The sequence below is a fragment of the Primulina eburnea genome, chromosome 11 (genome assembly GCF_022965805.1).
Source record: "Primulina eburnea isolate SZY01 chromosome 11, ASM2296580v1, whole genome shotgun sequence".
In the NCBI taxonomy this organism is placed as follows: Eukaryota; Viridiplantae; Streptophyta; class Magnoliopsida; order Lamiales; family Gesneriaceae; genus Primulina; species Primulina eburnea.
Genome location: NC_133111.1, coordinates 35,077,014 through 35,090,921, shown reverse-complemented (window position 1 = coordinate 35,090,921; position 13,908 = coordinate 35,077,014). Strand labels below are relative to the sequence as shown.

At 33.8% G+C, this 13,908-nt stretch overlaps 1 pseudogene; it reads left to right on the top strand.

Moving 5' to 3' along the window:
- Positions 1 to 9,372: 9,372 nt before the first annotated feature.
- Positions 9,373 to 12,097, top strand: LOC140804560 (probable 2-oxoglutarate-dependent dioxygenase AOP1.2; annotated as a pseudogene).
- Positions 12,098 to 13,908: the final 1,811 nt, after the last annotated feature.

The window sequence follows — 13,908 nt, the reverse complement described above, 5'->3', positions numbered from 1 at the left end:
ATAGTTTACTGATATCAGTCCCTAAATTTTACTCCTCTAAGAGGCGATGCCATATAGCGGTGACATCCCCACCGCATAAGGGTCCTATCATATATTTCGTATTCCTTCCCATATCTAGTCGAATCTTCACAGTGCCCACACACACACCCTATGATAATCGTATCAAGAATGGATTAGAAGAAGAATCTGCACTCGGTCGAATTTTCGAAATGAAAAATTCATAACCGAAAAATAAAACTTCGAAACAAGTCCACTTACCTTATACTAGAAGAATACCTGAAGAATTCGGAAACTATAGAAGAATCATGCAACTGACACCTCGAAAACAAAACATCACATCTACCGAAAAATCAGCCGCCTTGTAAAATTCTTTGAACCTTAATGAACCGGTGGATTGAGCTTAAACTTAAAATTCTTTGAACCTTAATGAACCGTTGGATTGGGCTTAAACTTTTACAGTACTTTCATAAATACATTAAATAAATTATGAACGGTGGAGATCGGGTTTGGAAGTATTTTTGACCTGCTTATGGACGACAAACCGTAGATATGTTGTTCCGCCTAAAATTTGAGCAGTCTTCTTGCGAAGGCTATAAACGAAAAACTAAGCGTTGAAATTTGCTGAAATTTGGATATTTTCAAACATATGAAAACATATTCTGAACTGTGGAGATCGGATTCTGAATTCCGGAGCGAGAGAAATAATTTTCTGAACTTGGACAGAATTTTGATGACTGCAGCAGAATTTTGGAGAGTAAAATTTCGATAATTCTTCGGAAATATATGAGAGAATTTTCGAAAATCTTGTATAAATGGTGTGAAATTTGAATGGGAGGGTCCTAATATTCATAGCGGTGAGGTGAAAATCTTACCGTAATTCGATTGATATTCTTCCACAATATGGAGAAGCTCCTTCCATAAATTTCGAGATATTTTTCCTTAAATATTGAGATGCTTCCTTGTTGAGAAAAACTACCTTGTATATAATATTTATTTCCGATTAGGTGGATGTCCAGCCTTAATTTATCGTGTATCTTGCACTGAATTTCTAATTTCATGTATTGATTCGTTTGAAATTTCAAACACCATGTATTATTTAATATTTTCGAATTTATTATTTTTACAATAATACCATAATTCAAAAATAAATTCCTATACATGTCTATTTCAAAATTACACTCCCAAATTGGGTTCTCATATTATATTTATTGGGTGGAGTCACCGCCTCGTTCTTTGTTCAACGATTGCGAGCATTTTTATTATTTAAAATTAAGAGTTTTGGAATGTAGCAATGTTTTATAAAAGATTGCATTGAATAGGTTGTAAAATGGGTTCTCTAAGTTGGTCTGAGATCCTCTAATTAGTCTCAATCCGACTTTGCTTATTTTGCATTTTAGTTTTTTTTTTCTGAAGAGTTAACGTGGTAATGGATATTCATACGACACCGTCAGTTGCTGATATTGTGCATGATATTGTTGACGTGTCTAAGATCATGTCATCACTATGTTGGAATTGCAAAGAAATGAATTTTTTGTATGAAAGATTTTGAAATTTGACTCATCAGACTAAAATTATAATTATGTTTTCCTCAAACAAATTAACATTATGTCAAGTTATAGCACCAATTTTGCAATTTCCCAGCATTCCAAATTATTTCGTCCCGTGACGATACAATTACTCGTGTTTTGCACCCATACAATCCCTTTTGCCATTTTCAATTTCATGACAATAAGGAAATAAATAATAAAAGAAATAACATATTTTGGTCGCAAAAAACGTGAGCTCCAGCCCACACTAGCTGATTCCTTGGCAGAAATATTATTTATTTGCTCTTTATTTTATTATTGAGAGTCATTCAGATCATTAATTATTATTTACATATCAATCAATAATTGAATTAAAACCACAATATTATCCTTTATATATTTCATTTATTTATATTAGTTAACTATTGAAAAAATAAAAAATAATAATCTATAATCTTATCCTAAATTTAATCAATCAAAACCAAAATTATTTTTATTTATTCGATATTATTTCGCATCTTACTCAAATATTATAATAATGACAATATTATTTATCTATATTAAGCAGACTCATATTGTGTTTCGAAACTCGAAACGGCATCATAATCATAATAAAAAAAAATATGAAAGTCTAGTAAATTTACGATCTCAAAGGGACAAAAGGATCATCTTCCCTCAATAATTAGAACAAGACATTCCCAATATTTCTTTTCTCGGATATACGTTAAATTTTAGCCAACTCCCTCCTTTTGGCCAACATTTGCACGTTTTATGAAGACAACATTAGGTTTAGAATAATTGAAGTTTTTAATAAAAGTGAATTGCTTACCACTAACGTATTGTATCACGCAAACAATGAAATCCTCTGGAGTAACCACCAATTATTTTTTCCTTCTTTACGCAAATAACCATTTAGTTGGTTACTCGATACTACATAGATGTTGTGTAACGTTTCACATTTAATGACTGTCTACTGTATCAATACTTGTCTTTCTATTGTGCTTATGCTTTCAGTCACACGCACTCTCTGAAACTTTCCAGAGGTCATCCATCTCTGCATTGTCCCTAGTCAAGTGTGACTCCGAGAAACTTTCCACTAGGTCACTCATATCAGAATTGCCCTAATTTAAGCACATTTAACTTTAGAGTTCTTAAATGATGAACTCTTGTAAAGGAGATGTACATTGATGATATGAGTAATATCTATCAAATCTTTTATGTTTTCTTCAACTGTACAGTCCATATCTGTACAATCTTGTAATCACGTTCAATTTTAGACAGGTATCACAATCACCCTTCTTTCAGAAGGCGACGTACTTGTCGCAGTTATCTCATCGATCCACCAGCGTCGGGAATCTAAATGTGACTCCTATGAGTTCTTGAGATGGATCCCGCACGCCTAGCCCTTTGCTCTGCAGGTTTAAAATGTGACTCTCATGTCACGTAATACTTTGCCCCGCATAGCACTTATTTCCAGATTCTCCTGCCGACGATGGTCTTAGATACTGCTCTATAACGCTTCAAAGTCGACAATTGTCTACATTATACCAACACGTGTCTTTCTAACGTGCTTATATCTTCAATCGCATGCATCGTGAAAAACTTCTTAGAATGTCACATATCTAAATATTACCTCAAGACAAGCACTCTTAGCTTTAGAGTGATGAGCTCCCAAAAAGAAGATACACTTTGATTATATGAATAGTACCTATTGAATCATTTAAACTTTTCTCAACTGCACAGTTCATACCTACACAGTCTTGAAATCATGTTCATTTTGAACGGGGTATCACATATAGTTTCTACACTCACATACAACGAACTTTTTATATTTCCCAGATAATGAGATAACACTCTTAATGCATGTTTCAGAATTGCCGATGTTTTTCTAGGAGTTGTAACCAATCTAAGCACAGTGGGAGGAGCCCCACCTAACATGTATTGTCATTTTAATAGAGAAACTGATCCAGAAAAAATTCAAACGTACATACATTACAATTTAATAGAGCAGACAACTCTCAACATTTATATTAATGGCAAGACACTCCATAGTTTCTTCATCTTCCGACAACCTCTATCTCTGGTACGTTCTGTGTAAGTACAAAGGGTCAACGCAGTAGCTTGTAAATTATGCTGACCAGGTACACCACACTGAGCAAATCCTGTGTACCATGATATCTCATCTTGCATATGTGGATGATTGCATTATCTTTTGTAATGAAGGGTATCAAGGCTTTTAGAGACTGTTAGCTTTCTTGCAACATTATGAACAATGCTCGGGCCGATTGGTAAAAAAAATCTCAATTTACTTCTCCGATAATTGTAATATTCGGAAAGCTCAGCGCATATTAAGTCTGTCTGGTTTTCGACAAGCGTGACTACCATTCTTCTATTTAGGACATAAATGTCGGCCAAGTGGCTGCATTGATTGGTCAACAAAAGTAGGTGGAAACATTTGAACACGTTATGAATTGCAGACTTTGTTGAAAAATGAAGGCTCTATAAATAGAGCTCCACTTCTTCATTCTGAAATCATCTCTTCTTCGAGTTTTCTCTCATCTTATAAGTACTTGAGTGCTTAGTTCTTTAATATTTGTGAGGTGTTTTGTTCTATAGTATTAAGAGAGTGTGTGTTCTCTTTGGAAACACAGTGAGTGGGTGGTACACCATAAAAATATTATAGTGAAATTCTTTTCATCTTGCCTGTGATTTTTTATCCTAATAATTTTTAGGGGCTTTCCACGTAAATCACGGTGTCCAGTTTATTCTTTATTTTCATATTTATTATCTCAAATTACCGCACGTGAGACCAACAGTGGTATTAGAGCCTTAGTTTAATTTTTTTTAAAATTCTGAGTATGCTCTGTGGTTGCAGCCTAGATTGATCTTCCACATCAGAAAAGATTTTTTTTATATTTTTTTTACTAAGGGAGATTATTTTGTTCACTTTACTAAATTGTTGTAGACATAATGGTGGGCAGGTACGAGATAACAAAGTTCAACGGAAACAATTTTATGCTGTGGAAAATAAATATACAAGCAGTTTTAAGAAATGAGAATTGTTTGGCGGCTATTAGAGATGACCGGTGGAAATTACAGATAATGGAAAATGGAATGAGATGAATGATAATTTTTTTGCCAATTTACACTTGGCTATAGCAGACGAAGTATTGTCAAGTATCTCTGAGATAAAAATAGCAAAAGTAATCTGGGATACTCTGAAAAAGATGTACGAGGTCAAGTCGTTACACAACATGATTTTCTTAAAGAGAAGGCTTTATACTCTTTGGATGGCGGAATCTTCATTGATGACCGACCATATCAACATACTAAATACTCTATTTGCATAACTCACTTACATGGGACATAAAATAGGAGAAAATGAACATCCAGAGATTTTACTTCAAAGTTTACCAGATTCGTATGATCAACTTATCATCAACATAACCAACAATATTCTTATGGACTTTCTAAAATTTGACGATATCTTAACTGCAATTCTCAGTGAAGAAAACCGACGCAAGAATAAGGAAGATAGGTGGGTAACTTCGATGCAGGCAGAGGCTTTGCCGATTATAAGACGAAGATTTATGGACCATGACTCCAGTGGGAGATAAAGGTGATGTAGATCAAAGTCAAGAAGTAAGAATAAAATGAGGCTAGTACATCAAGCGATGGTGAAATATTATTTAGCGAAGCAGCAACAGTTGCAGAAAGCAGAAATTTTTTTTGTGACACATGGATTATAGATTCAGGAGCGACGTGGCACATGACGTCTCAGAGAGAATGGTTTGATCATTATAAACCACTCTCAAGATGATCTGTATTCATGGGAAATGATCATGCCTTGGAAATCGCTGGAGTCGGTAATATCAAAATTAAAATGTTCTATGGCACCATTCGCACCATACAGGAGGTACGACATGTGAAAGGACTGAAGAAGAATCTTTTGTCCCTAGGGCAATTGGATGACATCGGTGCAAAACCCGTATCGAGAACGGGATCATGAAAATTGTGAACGGAGCGCTTATGGTTATGAAGGAGGAAAAATTGCTACAAATTTTTATGTACTTTTGGGAGAAACACACAAAGACGCGGAACTAGTTGTTGCATCAATTGGTTCAGGAGAAGAGTTAATAGAGTTATGGCATATAAAGCTCGGGCATACGTCAGAACGAGGGTTGAAAATTCTCTCAGAACGGAAGCTACTGCCTGGACTTACAAAAGTGTCACTACCCTTTTGTGAGCATTGTGTTACCAGTAAACAACGCAGATTAAAGTTTGGCACTTCTATTGCCAGAAGCAAAATCATATTGGAGCTTATTCATTCAGATGTTTGGCAAGCACCAGTTGTATCTCTAGGAAGAGAGAGATACTATGTCTCATTCATTGATGATTTCTCTAAAAGATGTTATGGTTATCCAATCAAGAAGACATCAGATGTTTTCCAGATCTTCAAAGATATACTAGTGACTAATTTGATGCAAATTGTCAACATGAAGGCATCAAAAGACAATTCATGACGGCTTACACACCTCAATAAAATGGAGTGGCAGAGTGGATGAACAGAACCTTGTTGGACAGAACAAGAACTATGTTAATGACTATGAGTCTAGACAAGTCATTTTAGGCGGAAACAGTCAAAGCCAGTCTGTTATATTATCAATCGTTCTTCTTCAGTGGCGATTGATCTGAAGACTCCGATGGAGATGTGGACTGAGAAGCCGAAAGATTATTCTCATTTGCATAATTTGGAAGTTATGTGTACGTTCTTTACAATGAGCAAGAAAGATCAAAGTTGGATTCGAAATGCCGAAAATTTATCTTCTTGGGTTATGCTGATGGAGTAAAAGGGTTTCACTTGTGAGACCTACTGTCCACAAGCTTGTCCTCAGCAGAGATGTTATATTCGAGGAAGATAAAGTAAAAGGAGACAAATGCAAACTGAATTCAGAAACTGCTATATTTCAGGTGGAAAATAAGACAGATGAAAGTTAAAAATCTCGTGAAGCAGTTGCAGAGCACGAAGAACAAGAACATGTTGAGTCTGAGGTTTTCAATGTGAGGTAGTCAACTCGAGACAGAAGACCACCAGGTTGGCTTTGAGATTATGTCACTGAAAAAAACATTGTATATTGTCTATTATCAGAGGATGGTGAGCCATTGAGTTTCCACGAGGCTACTCAAAGCTCGGATATATTCTTGTGGATGATAGCAATGCAATAAGAGTTGGAAACATTAGACAAGAATAAAACTTGGGATCTTGTTATACTACCACGATAGAGGAAAGACATTGGAAATATATGTGTCTATAAGATCAAGCGTGATAGCAATAACCAAGTGGAACGATATCGTGCTAGATTGGTGGTAAAAGAATATGCTCAAAAAGAAGGCATTGACTTCAATGAGATATTTTCTCCTGCATGTGGTTCGGTTTACAATAGTCAGACTAGTTCTGGTATTATGTGCGGTGTTTAACCTACATCAAGAATAGCTAGATGTGAAAACGACATTTCTTCATGGAGATCTTGAAGAAGAAACCTATATGCTCTATCCAAAAGGTTTTGCGGCAAAAGGAAAAGAGAACTTGGTTTGTAGGTTGAACAAATCTCTGTACGATCTCAAACAGGAGTCAAGGTGTTGGTACAAGAGATTTGATTCCTATATCATGAGCCTTACATAATTTAAGAGGTCTGATGATGATTATATTATTTTGTTGTTGTATGTGGACGATATGTTGGTACCAGGCCCCAACAAAGATCAGGTCCAAGGATTGAAGGCACTGTTAAGTAGGGAATTTGATATGAATGACTTGATACCAGCAAACAAGATTCTAGGGATGGAAGTTCATCGAGATAGAAGTAATAGAAAGATTTGGCTTTCTCAGAAAAATTATTTGAAGAAAGTATTGCAATGGTTCAACATGCAAGATAGCAAGTCAATATTGTCCCCTCTTTCTGTTAACTTCACGTTATCCTCCGAGATGTGTCCTAGCAGTGAAGCAGATAGGATGAAGATGTCTCGAGTACCATATGCATCAGCAGTGGGAAGTTTGATGTACACCATGATCTGTAAAATACTGGACATTGCTCAAGCAGTGGAAGCAGTTAGTCGATATATGACGAATACTGTACGAGGGCATTGGAACACTGTCAAGAGGATCCTTAGATATATTAAGGTACCTCAAATGCTGCATTATGTTATGCAGGATCGGATTTTACACTCAGGTGCTATGTCGATTCAAATTATACAGGTGATCCTGATACGAGAAATCAACTACAGGTTATGTGTTTACACTTGCAGGGGGAGCTGTAAGCTGAGTTTTAAAACTGCAAACAGTTGTGGCGTTATCTACAATAGAGGTAGAATACATGGCAGCTACTCAAGCTTGCAAGGAGACAATATGGATTAAAATATTATTGTAGAAGATCAAACACAAATAAGAGAATGTTCATTTGTTTTGTGACAGTTAGAGTGCCTTACACATAGCAAGGAATCCAGTCTTTCATTCCAGAACGAAACACATTGTAGTCCAACTTTACTTTGTGCGGGAAGTAGTAGAAAAATGAAGTGTGGATATGCAGAAGATCCATACAAATGATAACATAGCTGATTTTCTGACCAAGCCAATGAAAACTGATAAGTTTGAATAGTATAGATCCTCAAGTGGCCTAGCACAAACGTAAGCACCAGGCAATGGTAAGATTGAAAGGATGTGTGGAGATATGTTTGATTCTCAATCAAATTTCCAAGTGGGAGAAATGTCGGCCAAGTGGCTGCATTGATTGGTAAAAAAAAGTAGGTAGAAACATTTGAACACGTTATGAATTGCAGACATTGTTGAAAAATGAAGTAGAGGAGAAAACGCGTTTTTATACGTTTTTCACACGGACAAAGGGCTCTATAGATAGAGCTTCATCCTTCATTCTGAAAACATCCGTTCTTAGAGTTTTCTCTCATCTTATAACCATTTGAGTGCTTATTTTTATAATATTTGTGAGATGTTTTGTTCTCCTATATGAAGATGAGAGTGTGTGTGTTTTCTTTGGAAACACAGTGAGTGAGTTGTACACCATAAAAATAATATAGTAGAATTCTTTTCATCTTGTCCGTTGTTTTTTACCCTAATAATTTTTAGATGTTTTCCATATAAATCTCGGTATCCAGTTTATTCTTTATTTTCATATTTATTATCTCAAATTATCGCACGTGGACCAACAATAAAGGCGATCGCGAATCCATGTTTGCGCAAAAAAATTTATGTTGGACTTTGTTGGTGTATATATCATGTTTATTATATATATTACGCAACTATGAAAGAATATCATCTCGTGTCTAGTTATTAACCAAGATACGATAATATTAAAGTTTCATCTTAACTGTTACAAATTTTCAGATTTTTTTAAAGATGACAAGATCTATATCTTTTTAACTTATAGTTTTACAATAAATAAAAAAAAATCGAAAAATTCAAAAGATACAGAAAAGGGAAAAAAAAATTATAGTTTTAGAATAAATAAAAAAATCGAAAAATACAAAATATACAGAAAAGGAAAAAAAAAGATATTAATATTCAGAAAGCCAGTCCATTACCTGGTTAACTATTCGATGAAAAATGATGTCACCATCAGAAGATATGATTTGTTGAGAAATGATGTCGCTCTCCTAAAATATTATAAAGAAACAATTATTTAGATATTAAGACAAATAAAAATTGGCTTGATGTTGAAATATAATTTTAAGAATGTAACAATGAAAATAATAGATATTTGAAACCTTGTCGTGAAATGAAACCAAAGATTCCTTGTTATCATTATTGTTATCATCGCCATTTCAAGTATATATTATTTTCAGAGAAAATAAAATAAAATAAATATGGCACGTAGCTTTTAATTTTTATACAAATGTGTCTGCAACACTTCAACTGATTTTCACAGTTTCTTCAACTATCTTCAAACTTTCGACAGATCCAAAAATTATAGTAAGCATGGGCTCCGAAACTATCAAGCTTCCATTCATCAATTTCTCAGAACTGGACCAAGAAAGCCAAACCTCTAACTGGGAATCTGTTAAGGACAAAGTTAAGTTCGCCCTGCAAGAATTTGGCTGCTTCGAGGCAACATTCGATCAGATTTCTCAAAACCTCCGGAACTCGGTATTCGAAGGGCTGAAGCAGCTGTTTGATCTCCCTTTACAGAATAAACTTCGAAACAGGTCAAATAAACCATACCATGGCTACGTTTGGACAGTATGCGATTGTGCACACTTTATGAAAGCTTGGGAATCGATAGCCCACAGACCTTGGAAGTATCGAAGCTTCACGAATCGTTATGTGGGTCTGAAAGGAAACCCTGATTTAGGTTAGGAGAAGCTTTTTTCATGTAAGGTGCATTTTTCAATTTTTTTCAAGTACTCATTCGACTTTGTAATATTGTGCATGGTCAAAGATATTTTTTAGAATAGGCAAATTATGAGTTCAAATTTATATACCTATAATTCATGGAACTATAGTAATTAATGTAAAGTATTGATATTTCTTACCTCTAGAAAACCGACTCTTGTACACCATATGCTTGATTTCACTCATCTTTAAGCATTCTTCGAAGAATATAACATAAAACATGCCTTATATGTTTGAATAGTTGTAATTATGACCAATTGGTCACATATTCAATTCTCTATTAACACATAACTTTTTGGTGAGCCTGTCACACAAGACATGCTAAGTGTTGTTTATCTGATTAACATGGTTTGCTAGCTATTACGTTCAACTCAAGAGTTTATCCAGTGTACTTCTATGGGTAGCAGCAGCAGATTCTCCGTTACAAAAAAAAAAATAGGATTAATCATTCTCTTGACTGTGATTTATCTTCAGTTTTGTGCACTTCTATTTTTTTATGATTGGCCTACAAACCATTTTCTTGACACGAAATAAATTAGTATCATAATTTTTTTTCATCTTTGTAGCAAGAGTATTCAGTCCTTCTCACAGCAACTATCCGAATTGGATCAAATTGTACGTAAGATGGTTCTTGAAAGCTTGGGACTTGAAAAATATATAGACGAACACATAGAGTCGTCGAATTACCTCGTCCGGGTTCAAAAATATGATTTCCCAAAAGGCCATGAAGCCGAGCTCGGATTAACATCACACACAGATAAAAACTTTTTGACCATATTGTATCAAAATGAGGTGAATGGATTGGAAGTGTTGACAAAAGATGGGCAATGGATCACAGTGGATCCTTTCCAATCTTCATGTCATGATCGGAGAAGCTTTTCATGTAAGTGCACTTCAATTTTTTTCAAGTATTCGTATCCCCAACGTATGCATGGAGACAAATACATCATGACGACTTCTGGAACTATTTGTGTATGGTTAAAGGAGATTGTTAAGATAGCAAAATAAAATTGATTTAAATTTTTTTATATATATTTTCATAAGAATATTGTTTTTCTCCTTCCTAATTTGGTATATCTCCTCTTAACTAAAGTTCATTCTCATTTATAAAACATTTTAATTAGAACAATTTTGGCATAGTAAAATAGTTTCAATAATATATTGCTAGTAATCGATAAATCCATGTTTGAAAATATTATATTTACAAAATTAGCTTTATATAATATTTCCTTCTAGTTAGGGTTTTTTTTTTTCATTTATTTGTATTCCAAAATGAATACTTGTGTTGCTCTCTCTCTCTCTCTCAATAAATAGGAGAAAAATACTATCATATAACTTGACCATTTTCTATTTTTAGTCATTTAAGTTTTCAAGTTGCGTTATGTAAGTTGGTAAATATTCTTATTTTTAGTCATTTTTATCGTAATGCTGACATGAAATTAGACATGTCAGTAATTTCCGATTCCACGTAATTAATTTCAGGTGTTGTTTCATGAATTTCTGATATCACGTCAGTATTCTCATAAAAAATGATTAAAAGTGATAATAATAAACATCAATTTTCATGACTAAACTTGCAACATGAGGAAAAATAATCATGTTAGGGGAAGATATATATCCATATAAATATATGCATGTGAAAGCATACACACATATATGTACGAAAAATAGGATCGAAATCTAAGCGCTAAACTATTTTTTGTCCCGAAGGCGTGGACAAATGGAAGGCTGCATTCTGCATATCACAGGGTTACGATGAAAGGGAGCGTTGCTCGTTATTCGATAGGACTATTTTCAGTGCCAAAAGAAGGTTACATTGTTAAAGCCCCCGAAGAAATGGTTGATGAAGAGCATCCTTTGCTGTTCAAACCCTTTGATCATGTTAAGTTTCTTGATTTTTATTACTCAGAAGCGGGTCAGAGATCCCCAGCTGCTCTAAAAGCGTATTGTGGTGCTTGAATTTTCAGAAGAAGTCGTGTTTAGAGATAACAGAGCTCTTTGGCTTTATGTTTGAAGTGTAAGCGTTTTTTATAATAAGTGTATGTCTTGGAATTGTGAAAATCATATATATTTTTAAGTTTCTGTATTGTTATGCTTCATTGTAGCATATATGTGATGTCAATCAATATAAATATATTTTAAGTACCATCAGAATTTTGAATACTTTCGACAGATTATTTTAGCTCGAAATGTGTGTTTATTTTAGAGAAACATTTGTATTTTTCAAATATGAAAAAGAAGAAAGATCACACTCCTTTTTTTTTGGCCTTTTTTGTAAAAGTGCATATTTTTTTAATGAATCAAAATATTATGATACTAATTTTTATATAATGACATAATAAACTATATTTATAAAATTCTATATTTTAAAATAACACAAAAGGAAAAATAATTTTTGAGTTTTGGTCCATCAAATTTTCAAATTTGATTTTTGGTATATTAATTTTAAATTTTCGACTATTTTGCTACAATTGATGACGTGTCTTCAAACAATTCATCCGTTTATGTTTTTATGTCAACATGTTACGATGTAACATCGTCATTCAAGCGAAATAAGACTGAAAAATAAAAAAAATCAAAGTTGGTTCAACAGTGTACCAAAATTCAAAATAACAAAAATTAGCTAGGAGAAAGTTGTTTTTAATTCAAAATTTGATATATAAATGATATTAAAAGAAACATATTTTTCAGAGGAAGTCAAACACCTGTTATTTTCAATTTCAGTACATTTTATCAAAATTAAATAGTTCAACTCATTTCTTTCAAATGAAATTTTGTAAAACATTTTCGCAAAAAAGTGCAACAAAACCGAAGATGCCCACACATTCGATTCTAAATGTTTTGAGGTCTCTGCATGTAGTGCCCAAATTTAATACACGTATAACCCATGCATTCATTTAATTATTAAATCATCTAAATTAAATTTAAATGAGTTTTGGCGATGCATGATTTATTTAAATGCATTATTTTAAATTATTCATGTTTATGTGATGCACGTTAAAATGTCTTTCGAGCTTAATGATTCAGGCGATTATTCGAGGCGAGATCGAGGAAGAGACCGGTGACGATTGTGACCAGTTAAAATATGGTATTTTATTTTAAGTTGAGTTTGGGGGCATTTTAATTAATTTAGTGAGTTTTAGCATTTTTGAATCCTAAATTAATTATTTTGTGAGTTTATGATTTTAGAACTTTTAAAGTCTAGTATGGTGTGTGTTATATTTTAATTAAAGAATTTTATTTAAAAGTGAGTAAAGTTAATATTTCTTTTTGTAGAGGTTTTATTATTTGGGGGAGACTAGCATTTTAAATTAGTTTAGTAATTATTTTAATTAGCAAATTAGTCTCCTAAATATTTAAAACACACGCACACACACAAACACACTTTTACACACACCTAGACACGCACAAACACACACACAAGTTCATTCTAGACTTTTATTATTTTCAAAGAGAAAAACCTAGGGTTCTAAAGCCTATAGCAGCCGCCCCCTTCCCTTCATTTTTCCAGCAAGATTTTCGTGATTTTACTTCGAGAAAAACGGTGCCACGTTCGTCCCGGATCAAGCCTTTCTCTATCTCCGCTTCGGTGTCGTCTTTCGGTAACGTTATCATCTTAAAGGCACGTATAATCTGTTCTTGCTGTGTCGATCAAGTCATATATTGTATTGCGTTGTTTTTATGCGTAAAAGTTATGTATGATGATAGTAGTTTGAGCGGATCATGAATCGGATCAATTTCGAAGGAAAATTTTTAGATCTAAAACTCGTTTTTACTGTTCATGCCAAAACTGCGATTTTTCTGTTCATATTTTGGGAAAACTTTCAACGGCAAGGTCGTAGAGCGTTTCGATACCTTCGATTTGATATATGATTCGAAATTTTTGGACAAAAATTGAGTGAGTTATGGCGTTTTTCGTGGGACTGCTCAAACTGCGACTTTTACGTAAATTATGTTCTTGAAGTTTTATGTTGCAGGCCT